This window comes from Rousettus aegyptiacus, unplaced genomic scaffold (assembly GCF_014176215.1).
Source record: "Rousettus aegyptiacus isolate mRouAeg1 unplaced genomic scaffold, mRouAeg1.p scaffold_m13_p_8, whole genome shotgun sequence".
Classification (NCBI taxonomy): Eukaryota; Metazoa; Chordata; class Mammalia; order Chiroptera; family Pteropodidae; genus Rousettus; species Rousettus aegyptiacus.
This window is the reverse complement of record NW_023416311.1, coordinates 67,007,140-67,021,568: the sequence shown is the minus strand read 5'-3', so window position 1 is coordinate 67,021,568 and position 14,429 is coordinate 67,007,140. Positions and strand designations below refer to the sequence as shown.

Genomic DNA, 14,429 nt, shown 5'->3' with positions numbered 1-14,429 from the left:
AGAGGGCGCTTCTCCTTCCCCAGGGTGGGGTCACAATCAGTTCAATCTTCATGCTTCAGAGACATCCCCTTTGAACAAGATCAAATGTTTCCCCGCCCCTGCCTGGTGCTCTGCTCAAGGGAGCAGCGGCTCCTTCTCCCTCGGAGCATGAATGTCATCTCAGCCAGAGAGGCGAAGGCAAAAGGAAGAGGTCACTTGTTAATTGTCTACCAGACTAAAACCAGGCCCACACAAAGCAGCACCTTGGGAGGGCTAGTCGCCCCCATAAAACGTTAAGAGCACTTTGAACCTAGGAACAAGGAGAATGAGAACTATTTTCTTCAGCCTGCTGGGCTGCAATGGGAGCTTCAGCTGTTTGTTTTCTTTTTCAGATTGTAGCCATAAAGGGTAGCAGGACTTCTCTGCAGCAATCCCAGGCAGACAGATAAAGAGCAGGCGAGGTGAGCACCCCCGCTTGCCTATTGGGAAATAAAGGGAAGGAAAGATAAGCATCAATAGGGTCTATATAAATGGAGCCAGCCAAAGCCTCCTCTAGCTTTGAAAAAGGAACCTGGGAGAACAGAATTCTGGAAACCTCGGAGACAGCTCCATGTAAGAAATGCTCTAGAGGAAAAAGGAATCATTTAAAATGCTGGGTATTTATTTTATTATTAAAAGAAAGGGAAAAGGAAATTTTTTTCACCCTCTTTTGCTTATTTGGAAAAGTTTCTTTTATTAACTAGCCATGCAAAGACTGAGTCCTTCCAACTCTGGTCCATAATCGGAAAAAGATGCTAAGAAACAGGAATTTCTTAACTGAAAGAAGACATGAGAGTGATCAAAACACTACCTTCAGTCCTTTCATAAAGCAAAAGTCTAAGGTATTCCATTTAAAACCGGCTTTTCCTGGAAACAAGAACTTATAAGTTTTCTTTCAAATCAACAACAAAACCCCTGTAGTGGATAAGACAAACCAGTCAGCAAATCATAGCTGACAAGTGACCTGATCAAAGTAAAAAGTGGTTCCTAAATTATGCACTGACTGTGCTCTGGAAATGAAAAAAAAGCACACTCTTTCCAGAGATGCCAATACCTGGGTGCAGCTTTACAATGCAACTTGAAAGCTTATTTTGGAGAATTTGCTTCTTCTTTAAGAAGATAAAGGTTTTATCTGGGAAAAACAACAACAACAAAGACACCTGAGAGAAGATGTGCCCTTTACTCGTGTGTCCGTATCTGTCACCAGCTGCAGTCTAGGTTCTCAGGCATTTCAGCAAAAAAGGAAATCGCCAGTTGGGGATCAGTATGTTAATGACACTGGAGTCTGAGACCAGCAGACTAGTCTGCTGTGTCCGCTAGTTGCCTTTGCTCTGATTGCTCCCAAATGTCTACCCTGGACACAAGGGACCCATGCTGGACAATGTCTTTGAATCGAAGCCAAAGCTCCAAAACAGCTATATTACACACACGCACGCACGCACTGACACACACAAGCTCTACTGCTGAGGCACTAAGCAGTCCCATCTTTAGAAACAGTAAACTTTTCATTGAATGAAAGAAGAGCACCACATCAGAAGTCCAAAACACAGTTCAGAAGCTTTCAGGAAATTCAAGCACTGTATCACTTCTTGGACTTTCTAATTAGGGTGATGTGGGGTAGTCGAGACTCAACTAGGGAGCTCTGTGACGTGCGCCTGAGTGCACACCTGTGCGTGAGAGCCAGCGTGGAGGGGCACCAGCTCAGTATCTTGATGGCTTGACCTATCACATTTTTTCCTAATCTGATCACAACTGTATTCTAAAACAGGAGGCACACTGAGAATCAGATCGCTCCTACAAGCTCGACAAGTTGCTAATTATGAATTGGTAAGCACACCCCTTGTGTCCAGTAGTGTGAAGATCAGACACACGACCACCACACTGCATTCAGCTTCAGCACAGATGGTACAACACACGACATTTGGTAATACCTCATGTTCAGAAACCTACTACAAAGCTAAAACCCACTCATATTTTAACATCTGGGCTTTTAAACTGTCATTTATTTTCTTCGTTTATTTTTCAAGTATGATAGACAAATGGGATTCCATTAAAACTGGAAATTCCTGGGCAAAGCTAAAGTCCTCACTCTACCTAAGCCCTAAGAAATTTTACGAACATGAATAGGGTTAGCTAAGAGTCAAATTTCTTGTACTGCTTTGTCTTTCACTAAACTCTCCTTCAGGCAGGTACATGACTGGGGCTCAACACCAGGTAAAAGAAATCGTGATACTGTGACTGCTTCTAAGTGGCACCTGTTGGTTGGTACCACTACTAAGCTGTAGAAAGCACATGCAGACACCAGAAGACAACTTCTTCCTCTCAGCTTTAGTGCTGCGCGCACCTGAACAAAGCAACTGGAAAGGCTGAACAATGAGCAAGCAGTGTTAATGTAGAAGCAGGATACGAAAACAGGAGCAAAAACCCTAGGCCACTTTCTCCTACGCGAAAGTTGTCTGTGGCTCAATTTAAGTACCCCACCTTTAAGCACCCCACCCCCCACACGGCTTCCACGAACTCAGCCACTCACCAGTTCCTGAAAGGACCCAGGCCCCATTCTGGCTTCAGTGTTCGGGTGAAAACCACCCTGGTTGCTACTCCCAACCCACAGGATGAAGCAAAACAGCATCGAGCTAATCAGTATGCCTCTCACAGAACCCAGTGTACTAAGAGTGATAGAGAGTCCCTGTTTTCCACATCCTCACCAACACTTATTGTTTTTTGATTTATTGATGACAGCCATTCTGACAGATGTGAGGTTTTATCTCATTATGGTTTTAATTTACATTTCTCTGAGGTTTAGTGACCTTGAGCATTTTTTCTTATGTCTATTGGTCATCGCAATTTCCTCTTTGGAGAAATATCTATTCAGGCACTTCTGGGTATTTATCCAAAGAAAACCAAAACAATAATTGGTAAAGATCTATGCATCTCTATGTTCATGGCAGCACTATTAACAGTAGCCAAGATATGGAAACATCCTAAATGCCCATCGACAGACGATTGGATAAAGAAGTTATGGTTCATATATACAATGGAATATTACTCAGCCATAAAAAAAAAATAATGATAATGAAATCCTACCATTTGCAATGACAAGGATACACCTAGAGATTATGTTGAGTGAAATAAGTCAGAGAAAGATAAATACCATATGATTTCATTTATATGCAGAATCTAAGGAATAAAAAGAACTAATGGAAAACAGACTCACAAATATAGAGGACAATCTGGTGACAGCCAGAGGGAAGGGGAGTTAGGTTGCTGGGAGAAAGTGATGAGGGGTTAAAGAAGTACAAATTAATAGTTGATAGGTGGTTATGAGGATGGGGGGATGGGGAGCACGGCACAGGGAATGTAGTCAACAGTAATGGAATGGCTATGTAGAGAGACAGAGGGAAGATAGAGTAATCGAAGGGATTGTTTTCATAAACTATATAAATGTCTAACCAATGTATCATATATTTGCAACTAATAATAAAATAAAATAAAATGCTAAAAAAAAAGAAGTATGGGGAAACTGAAATGCACTGATGTTTTTATTAAAATTATTTAAACCTAAACTGTGTTTTAAAACAAATGATCAAGCCACTCAAATATTTTTATTTCCTCTGAGTTGTTAACTGGGAAAGTCTATTGCTTGCTCTCTTACTGCCTAGACATTTAGATACATGCTCATTCCAAGAGGCTGGCTGCTCTTGGCTGCAGGTTGTCATTAACACATTACTGCTCCATGACCTAGCATCACTTACCACTCAAGAGGAAGACAATACCACATAAACTCCTGACTTCGCCTTTTCAATAGGGCTAAGAATCTGAACTCCCACTGACTTAATATATGATGGTAAACTCTCAATTATATATGATAATATGAGCAAACAGCCATGCAATTAATCCAAAAAGGCACTCTACAAATCATTTTGCTGGTTTAGGAAAAGATGATTTTTTTGTGTGCCATAGTTTAGTTTATTAGGGCATTTTTTTCCCCTAACACTAACATTCATTCATTTATTGAAGCCAGCTACTAAGCTAGGTACAAGATGGCAGCAAAAAGAACTCACAGATTAGAAGAAAAATATGGGCACTAACAAGCCAAGCCAAGCTTACCATGACAAGTGCAGTGTGCTGTGTGAGCAGAGAAGCCGTGATTCGTTCTGCTGGGAACCTGGGGAAAGGCCAGCTGGGTCTTACATGAGGAAAAAAATTCTAAATCAGCAACTCAAATGGAAAGAAGGCTGCCCAGCAAAATGGAAGAGTGCTGGGTAATGAGAGGTGGCAATGCCCAGGAGAAAGCCACCCAGGTAAACATCCTCACGCGATAACTCTCTACAGGGGCAGGGGACCATTTTACACTTTCCTTAAAGAAGAAAAATTTAAGGATCTTTTTAATGAATGAGAACTTGAGGTGGTTATCAGCGGGCATCATCATGGTTTGAGTTTTCCCACAGCCTACCTGAGCATGAGCAGTCCAGGAAACAATCCCTTACCTGTATAAGGAGCTCCTTAACAAGATGCAAAGCCACACTCCAGCTGTGAACTCAAGAGTCTGCTCCCCAGTTTATCTGAAAAATGACAGGAAAGGGCAATGTTTATTACCTTGGAATATCCAGTCTTTTGACAGTCCCAGGAGACCTGCAGACCATGCCTCGGGCTTCTTGGTCTCACAGCAGAAAACCTGGCCAGCGTCCAGTAGCCAGTGGATTGCATCAAAGAGACCTGGGTGAGAATCCTAGTGTTATAACTCATTAGCAGGGTACTGTAAGCCAGGTCCTTAACCTACCTGTGCCTCAGTTTCCTACCCTGCAACAGCTACCTCACAGAATGATTAAGAAGGCCTTCTATACACCAGAACCCATGTGAAACCTGTGTTGCATGACTGTGACAGGTTCTCTGCTCTCAGGGAGCTGACAGTCCAGTCGACAGAGACAGAGAAGTAAACAGGTGGTAACCGTGACCTTGATGCAGCTGATAGAAGCTGAAATGAGGAAAATACAAGGTGACAGGAGCCTCCTCAGAGGCACCAGCCGATATCAGAGAAGTTAAAGGAAGCTCCCCAAAGTACATGATGGCTAAGCTAGGGTCTGACAAACTAGAGTTGGTCAGACTAAGAGTGCATGCAAAGATCATGCCAGGCAGAGGGAAGAGCAAAATGGGATACCCTGGAAGCAAGAAGAGCATAGCAAGTTCACAAAAGAACGGAATATTTCAGAGGCCCAACAGGGAGATTGGCAACTGACAAAGCTGCAGAGGTGGGCGATCAAAAAAAGGCCTCGCAGCCATGTTAGGAGGCTCTGGAATTTATCTTAAGGCCAACGCAAGCCCGCAAAGGGTCTTAGGTAAGAGAGCAGCACGGTTCAGAAAGATTTCTGCAACATCAGAGAGAAGAAGGGATTGGAAGGAAGCAATGACAGCCATCACGGCTACCCCAAAGGCCACATCCCTGGTTTGCTGTGGAGGGGACCAAGAGAGAAGGCCCTACGGTAAGAAGACAGAGCTAGGGTTCCTCGGACACTCCAGCGAGCCAGTGCTCCTGAACTACAAGTTCCTCCACCATCAGGCGATTGCCCCCAGGCAGACACCCCATCAGAAGCAGAGTCTGCCTCTCCCAACACACCATCCAGAAGGTGGAGTGCCTGGGTATCACAGCGGTCCTCCAAGTGTGGTCTCCAGTCCACCAATAGCATCAACATCACCTGGGAATGGGTTGGAAATGCAAATTCTTGGCCCATCCTGAACCCGGTGACTCAAAATCTCTGCAAGTGGGGTCCAGCAATGTGCTTTAACAAGCCCTCTAGGTGATTCCAATGCTCCCTAAAGGCAGCAGCACTAAATGGGGGCAGTGCCAGTATTGGGGGGAGGGTAGGGATGGCAGAGTGCTGAGTGCAGAGCTGGCCTACCCTGATAACCGAACAGCTCAGGACTTCACGTACTATAAGACCTGTGATGTCTATTTCTGTTTAAAAGGAAATACACAAAGGGGCTTTATGAATGCTTGGAACTGTTCCTAGCCCTGAGGACCCTGGGGTGGAGCGTACGGCCTACCTCCAGGTAGGGATGTGGTGCTGCGGGAGGATTTCATTCCCCCAGGACACACCATGTCCTCCTCCACAACCCTCATTTGTTTCAGGACAGGCAAAGGAAGCTCCAGCTTCAGGAAAGTGGACACACGCTTCTCCTTTTAGACAATGTTTCTCCTCTCACCTAGACACAGAATTTGACCACTCCAGAAAAGAAACAGTAGACCATCCAGAAAGCTCTGCATGTTTTTATGAGAGGGTCCAGTTTCCTTCTAGAGTATGGAACGAACTCTGTGGTTACAGAGATACCAATGCCCAGGAGCCGTAAAGTGATTCAGGCCTGAGAAAAGTTCAGTTTAGTTGCCTCTTTCTTTAAATATCTATCTTCTCTCTATAAGAAAGGTAAAATGATCCTTCCCTCTCCACCCCACAAAAAGCATATTTCTGTAAAGAGCAGGCAAATTCTCACATACTTGCTTACATTTCTATAGCTCTTGCTTTTCTTTTTAAAAGGGAGTAAAAGAGGTTCGAAACAAAAAGTGTTCAGATCAACAGATGGTGATACACTGAACGTCCCAACCATACTCAGCTTCCAAGATGTGCCCCTCTTGCCCATGCCACAGTCAGGGTGGCTGAGCTGCAGGACCTCTAATCAGTCACAGCACCGTGTGCTGTCCAGGGGCAGGGAGACCCCATCCTCCCAGCACACAAGCTATGCATCAGAAAGCCCTACTGCCTTTCCTGCACGGCTATGTGTTGCGTATGTACTGCACACTCCAGTTTCCCAACCTTCTCACCTGCCCGTGAGTGCTGTGTCCACACCTCTGAGGGCCTATCACACGTCCCACATGGCCTATTTGTCCTGTCAATGACATTGAAGATAATGGCTATTCTACCATCTCCCCAACCAGACTGTAAGCTCCCTGAGGTGCTTAATAAGAATGCGTTGAATAAATAACTGAATGCACAGACATACAGGCTCATCCAGAATAAGAATTTCTGGCCTGGATGCCGACCCCTCACTTTCTCTAGCACAAAACAGGTACAACATGGCCTACGGCCACAGAGCTAATGGTCACACCTGAAGAGGCAGGATCGGTGGTTCTCAGTGCTTTCTGACACTCTGAGGCTGTATTCACAACTTTCCTGGGTACCTACACTCAGTGGTTATTACCCCTCGAAGACAAAAACATTTCATTTGTGATAAGAATGGATTCATTTTCTGTGTGTTTGAGACTGTACCAAGAAGCATGGAAGATCATCTTGTGAATCTTAGAATGTGGGGCACCAAGCCCAATCTAAGGGCGGAGCAGGGACTCTAGGGAAAGCGGGAACAAGAAAAGGCTGTGGGTGGGGGGATGGGTCAGTCTTCTCGGTAAAAGTTACCCGCATTCTGGTCCCTGGGATGCACTCATGTATAATGTCTCTGTTGGTTTGGGTGTACTCAGGCAGCAGAGGCAAAGAGAAGCTCTCTGCCCATCTCTGTGCTGTTCTGAAAACACGCAGTACCACTCAAACAACCACTGGCTTTGGCAGTACAGTGTCCAAGTTCGCTTTGCCAGCCAGGAGCTGAGAACTCCTGGAAAATGTAAATATTTTTTATAGATATAAGAGAGAAGCATGCACTAAAGCATACTTTCTAGGTGGCATGAGGTCTTGGAAGTCGAACCCTTCTCCTCAAAGCTGACTAGGAAAAGCCCCTCGGTGGAGGAGGGAAGGTTTCCGCTGCTGGCCAAGTTCAACTGTTAAGCGGGTACAGAAACTGGATCATTATCTGAGTTCTCTCAAAATTAAATTTAAAAAAGAGCAAAATAATCCTAAGTACAATTATGTTGTTTAATCTTAACTATCATATGTAGATCACCTGGCTTTTCATTACAACTAGTCAAGTATATGTAGAATAGCCGTATTAGATAGAATTATGCAAGATGCATCATCAAGGATATTAAAGTCCCTATTACACACAGAACACACACATGCACACACCAAGTGAAGAGAATTAGTTTTGCCTAGTGCCCTCCCAGGTATCCTGGGCTCCTCATGAGCTGCCCTAGATACCAGATGCCACCAGTGGCCCTATGTGGCCCTGCACCCAGCCCCACTCACCTGCAGTGCCCTTACTTCACCCCGCAAAGTCACACCCTTAGCTAGCTGATCTTGAGAAGCAATGAATAAAATTATTTCTATTAAGGTATAAATAACAAATGCATTGTCTATTCTATGGATGCATACATGTCAAGTAAAAGATTTAAAGAGAAACGTGCCACTCAAATTCCTCTAATGGCAGAATTTTAGGCACAAAAGTCAGTGAAGTCCATCTTTTGGGTAAGGAGCACTTTCTAGAGCCCTCCAATCCCATCACGCTAACCATTTCCCACCTCGTCTGTTTCATAAGCTGACTCTGCCCCTACGATGGGGCTGAGATGGATCCTGCAGTTGTAGAAATGGAGGTCAATGTTGATACAATCATGTGGAAAGTTCAACTCCTCAATCCGTATATTCACCTGAATCAGAGCCAAACTGCCTTTGGAGGGTGAGGGGCCCTTCATCCCTTTCTGGTCAGCATTTACTTATGAAGGGGACATGCATTATCGCCAGTGTCTGAACCAAAGGAGGGGAGGGAGTGGGAAAAGCTGGACTCAAGACATCCCTAAGACCGCTGCAGAGGCCCAAAACTTATAGCTCAATATTTCAAAAAAAATGCCGAAAAGCACTTAATAATCAGTGTCTGTAAAATCTTCCTAAAAAGAACAGCATCAGAACGGACTTCTTACTGTTGACAAAGGACTCTCTCATTTGGTTCCATCCAAGATAAGAGCCTCTCTGTAAGAATGAAAGCATGTGTCAAGATAAAAACGGAAGTGGAGCCAATGGGACGGAAGCCAGCCTCCCCAACCAAGTACCCAAGAGGCCACGAAAAGAACCGCGAAGGCACCCCTCAGACACCATCAGCACCACAGGCTCAGTAGAGGGGTTTCTAAATCAATGTTCCTCCACACTGGTGTTTCTAAAACCTGCCTTAAGAACCATCTAGATACTTTGCTTAAAAAACACAGATTCCCAGGACCCATTCCTGGCCCATAAAGTCAAAACTCCATGGGTGGGGTCTGAGAATGTCTCTGTCAGCCAGCACATTCTCATTGTCTGACCCAGCAGAATGTCAGACAAGTTTCAGAAATAATGCTCCAAATGAAACAATAGGTTAACTTTTTAAAACTTTGTAATCACATAACTTAAAAGTCATAAGGTATATGAGAAAATGCAGCCTTAATTGAAGGAAGTTAGAGTCTCCTTATCTAGTTAGAATTATGAAATATAATCAACATGTAATGTGGAAATCAATGTAACTAAAATTTAGCAAAACAAAAACTCTCCCTTTTGCTTAATCCCTCCTGGAAGACTCTCCGTAACCTCCCTCCCTGCCCTAAGGACTGAAGGTGATCTCTGTACAGCTGCTCTTGATGGCTGGTACCGGTTTGAATGGAAGAGACAGGGCTGAGAGCCCTCGGTCTTATCCCAATAGAGAGCAGCCCCAAGTAACAGGCAACCAATTCAAGTGAAACCCCACAGGTGCCCTTCAGCCTTCAGCTGTTTCATGGTTTTATCCATATCATGTTTTATGTGCGGCCTTGCTACTCCAAAGTGTGGTGTACAGAACTAGCAGCATCAATGCCAGGGGGAGCTTTTTAGAAATGCTGAACCTCAGACCCCACCCAGGCAAGTTGAATCAAAATCCACACTTTAACAAAATTCTGGGTAATTCTTGTGTACATTCGAGCTTAAGGAGCCCTGCTTTAAAGCATGGAGAACCCAATGTGAGACTTTACCATCACCTGTGGAACAACCAGGTCATTGGCCCACCCACTTACAGTCCAGACCCCAAGAGGCCTTCTTCCCTCATACTCTCTACTCACATCTTGTCAGTCTTCATTTGTTTTGAGGCCAAATCACAATCAGCACATCCCGACCACAATCCAAAGCCCAACTCTCAGGGAGTTAAAAGGAGGCAGTAAGTACTAATTATCTCTTACATTCTCTTCTGGCTCTTAAGTCTGCCTCCCTGAGAAGGCAGGAGTATGACCATAACCCAGGAGAGACAATTCAAAGTCACACAATACTATGGAATACTGGCTTTCTTGGTTCTAGCACAACGTTAATGAGGTAGAGGTCACGGGTATGATTAGCTTCCTCTGTATTTTGGCACAGACTCTCAACCTCTGCCCTCTGGCTACCTATCAAGGCTGATGTACCCTTGGTGACTAAAAGGACTTGGAGAAAGACAAGGGGAGGCTGAACAGAGAATCACCAGCAGACAACCTGAACGGACGATGAGCTAAACATACTGAACAGCATGCAGCCGAGAGGGATAGCCCATATGACAGATGATTGGGTCAGAATTCACCATTATCTATCTAGGCTAACAGCCTACCAGAATGAGAAAGCTGATCAAACACACATACATAATCTAGAAGAAATCTATACTGATGGCAATTCTTGTTTTAAAATGTTTAAATATTTTTAAAGACATGTAAGTTATATTGACTACATAGTTGCTGAGAAAGCTAACATACTCTTAGGGTCCATAAGTCTAGTTTCCAGACCAAGAGGAGCAGTGGTATCCTGGTAGCATAGCTAATCACACTATCTAAACAGTCCCCTGGCCACCTGTCCACACAGGTGTATACACACTCTGTCATATCTTTTCATCGCCACCACCATTTGGGTCCTCATGACTCAGTACAGCCACTATACCTGGCTACAGCATTCTTTGACTTTGGATTATAGTTTAAACATTCCATACATCAGCTTATCTCCCTTTGACGCTGCCCTTTCTTTATGAATAATCAAGAAAATAACTATATACCTAAACACAAAGTGTAAAAAACACATAAACACAAGACAACCTAAGTATACTCATTTACCAAAAGGATTCAGATCAAAAATGACCTACAGCCACCTGTTTGAGCCAGCACACTATGCTACACATTACAGCATGAATCCACGCAGAATCAGTAATTAGGTCAGTAAATTATAAGCTTCTAGTACAGAAGAACCGTGAAAGGACTACTCTAAGAATGAGCAAATGACAGAGTAAATATTTGTTTAGACATTCTTCTCCATGAAGAATCATCTTCTAGGAATAGCCATTTAAAGAAAAAAAAAAAAAAAGGATGTGATTTTAGATTATTTTTAAAATTGTGAGTCATGTTTTTCTTAAGTGTACATGTCTTATACAAATGGTAATCATTTATTAAAAAAAAAAAAGACTGCTTACTAGGAAATTTGTAGTTTCAAGACTGTCCAGTCTTTTGCTTTTAATTCAGAGATTTTGATTACTATGGGCAAGAGAAAATAGTTTAAAATTTTTAAGAGGTTAATTTATCCTGAATAAGTGTGTACCATGTACCATTTACCTGAAGATTAAGTGAGGCTACTATCTATGCAGTCACAGCCATCCTGAAACAACTGGCTAACTGCCTCAAAGCTGGAAAACAACATGTGAAATTCAGCCCAACTGCAGCCTGCCCCAGGAGAAAGGAAGCTTGAACTCCAGGTGCCCTTGACAACACAGCTCAGTGTGGAAAGAAAGAAAATGCTGAACAATAGAATCAGCAGAGGAAAAAGAGCCCCTCTAATTTTCCGGGCACATGAGGAGGTAGCTGCCAAAGGAATATTTCAGATCTCACTGCTGGTTCGGGTCCTTCTGAACACTGCAACAATTTTTAAAAGAAGAAACTCACATGTCAGTATAGTACATGTTTAATTCCATACTTATCAATCAGGTTTAATTCAGTACTTATGAATCAGACGGATGTTTATACAAATATAGAAATGAAATACCTCTTAGATCATAGCTACAATGCTTATGAAAATATATAAAATGTACCCACAAATAAGAGTGGGTTCTTCCCTACCGTTTGAAGGAAGCTACCCCATTCTGGCTTTGGGCCACAGCACCCAGTCCTGATTCCATTTTTCTACCCTTCATGTATTAGTTATGTTTATAACAAACAGGAATTTCAATTTATTTTTGAAGACAGAGACCTGTTTCACAACAGATATACCACAGATGTTAGAAGATATACAATGTTGTGGCCAAAACTGCTGATAGTTTTATACCAAAACAAATAAAACAAAACCCAACTATATTGTTCTGATTTTAAAAGTAAGATGTTACTTACAGAAAAATCTGAAAAAAAAATTTTTTTTTTAAAAGTAACCTATAACCCCACTAGTCCAAGATAACCAGTTAAAATTTTAGTCTACACCCTTCTAGTCTGTCTGTGGCCACTAGCTTTCCCTTCAGTGGTACCCCCAATTAAGCAGGCTTGGGTGAGGTGAGGCATTATTGCTGGTTACACAGACTGACAATGATTGATAATCCCCATGGGCCTTCCCCTAAACCTACAGCAGTACAAGGAATAATGGTTGTGCACAAATCAAATAGCATGCCTGCAATTCAACAAGCATCCATTGGGGTCTACTTTGCACCCTTTTATTTATTCCACAAATGAATGAAATTCAAATTAACAGCAATAGCCCTGGAGGGCCTTCAAAAGAGAAGGCCAATGAGCCTTGCCCTTGTGGACATGAAAACAAAAGTTAGTCCTCCTAGTACAAGTTCTCAAGGTGACTACAAACTCAGTTCTGGGTAAGAACCCTCTCTCTGGCTTGTAGATGGTGGCCTTCTCACTGTGTCTTCACACACAAGCCAGGAGAACCCTGATGACCCTCCTAAGGTAGAAAAATTAATATTGGAGAGAAAGGGTTGTTGAGCAGTTGTAGATTAAGATCTAGGAACCACAAACATATGTGCAGATACCCACCAGCAATCCAGGGGTTTCTGTGAGTCTGTACACTTTTAAGATCAGAGAGATTCAATCCACAACAGAACATTCTTCTTCTTCTTCTTCTTTTTTTTTTTTTAAGGCAAGGCAACCCTTGGTTGATCTTGTCAGCTTACTTTCTTATTTTTTTTCCTTCGTTCTTACTTTTTTATTTTTTACACCTACAACACCTGATCTTCCTAGGTGGTCTCCCATTCAAGTACTAACCAGGCCCGGCCCTGCTTAGCTTCCGAGATCAGACAAGATCAGGCTTGTTCAGGGTAGCATGGCCGTAGACCACAACAGAATGTTTTTAGTTCCACAAACGGAGTGCTTTAAAAAGCCATATACTTACTGTTATAACATCCTACCTCCATACATCAGCCTGGGCTCCAAATCCTTACTGTATTACCCTTACACAGCCCAAAGCCAGGCAACCTGATTATACCTTACCTCTGTAAGTAAAGAAGAGACAAGAACTGCTTTTACTGCTAATGTAACCTCAGTACGTATTAAACATTGTTTGCTATGAACCGGCCAAAACCTTCAATATTCTTCATTCAAATACTATAACTAGGTACAGAGTTCAGTACCTATTATTTTAGAAACCACATGAAGAATTTTAAAAGTTCATTTGGGTGCATTGTCCCAAATGGAACCTCAAAAGTTCACCCCATGTAAACAAGTTTTATTTCATTTTGACTGATATGTTTTTAAATAGTCTCTATAATACCACTTAATACATGTGGTATTAAAACCAGAACAAATCCACAGGAGGAAAAGTCAAAATACACTGAGGTTCTCCTTTCTACCTGTCAAGTCTTAAAGTCAAAGTTGGATGTTTCTCTTGACCTAGCTGCTGGTATTATGGTTAAACTAAGAAAACATGCAGATAGCATACCTCATTAGCTATGCCCAGTATTTTGTGGATACACACAAAACTAATTTATATATCAGCAAGTAAAGATCTCTTATATTTTCTTAAATATAATATATACCTGTATATTAGTTAGCTTGGGCTGCTATAAGAAAATACCAGAGACTGAAAGACATAAACAACAGATATTTATTTTTCACTGTTCTGGAGGCTAAAAATCCAAGATCAAGGTGCTGTCAGATTCGGTTCCTGGCAAAGGCCCTATTCCTGGCTTGTCAATGGCCACCTTCTGATTGTGGCACAAAGAGAGAACGCTCTGGTCTCTCTTCCTCTTCTTACAAGGACACTAATCCCATCAGGAGGGCTTCACCCTCAAGACCTCATCTAAATCGATTAACCTCCCAAAGGTCCCACCTCCATCACTGGGGACAAGGCCCTCAACACAAGAACTTTGGACATTCTGTTCATAACGTATGTGTGTTAGGGGGGGTAACAATTTTATCAGTTATACATCCTAACTTTTAAATATGTTCAGAACCATTCCATATACATTTTCCTCTTAACTATCTCAGCTCAAAATAATATAAATAGATCTCACCAAGTCTGCAACATAACACCAGTAAGTATCTGGGCATTTAAGGCCAAGGTTAGAGGCTTGATTATCCCCAGTTAGGCCTGTTGAAAGGGCTG

At 42.7% G+C, this 14,429-nt stretch overlaps 1 pseudogene; it reads right to left on the bottom strand.

Annotated features, from left to right (window-relative positions):
* Nucleotides 1–13,041: 13,041 nt before the first annotated feature.
* LOC118607289 lies at nt 13,042–13,160 on the bottom strand (annotated as a pseudogene).
* Between the last annotated feature and the right edge of the window lie 1,269 nt (nt 13,161–14,429).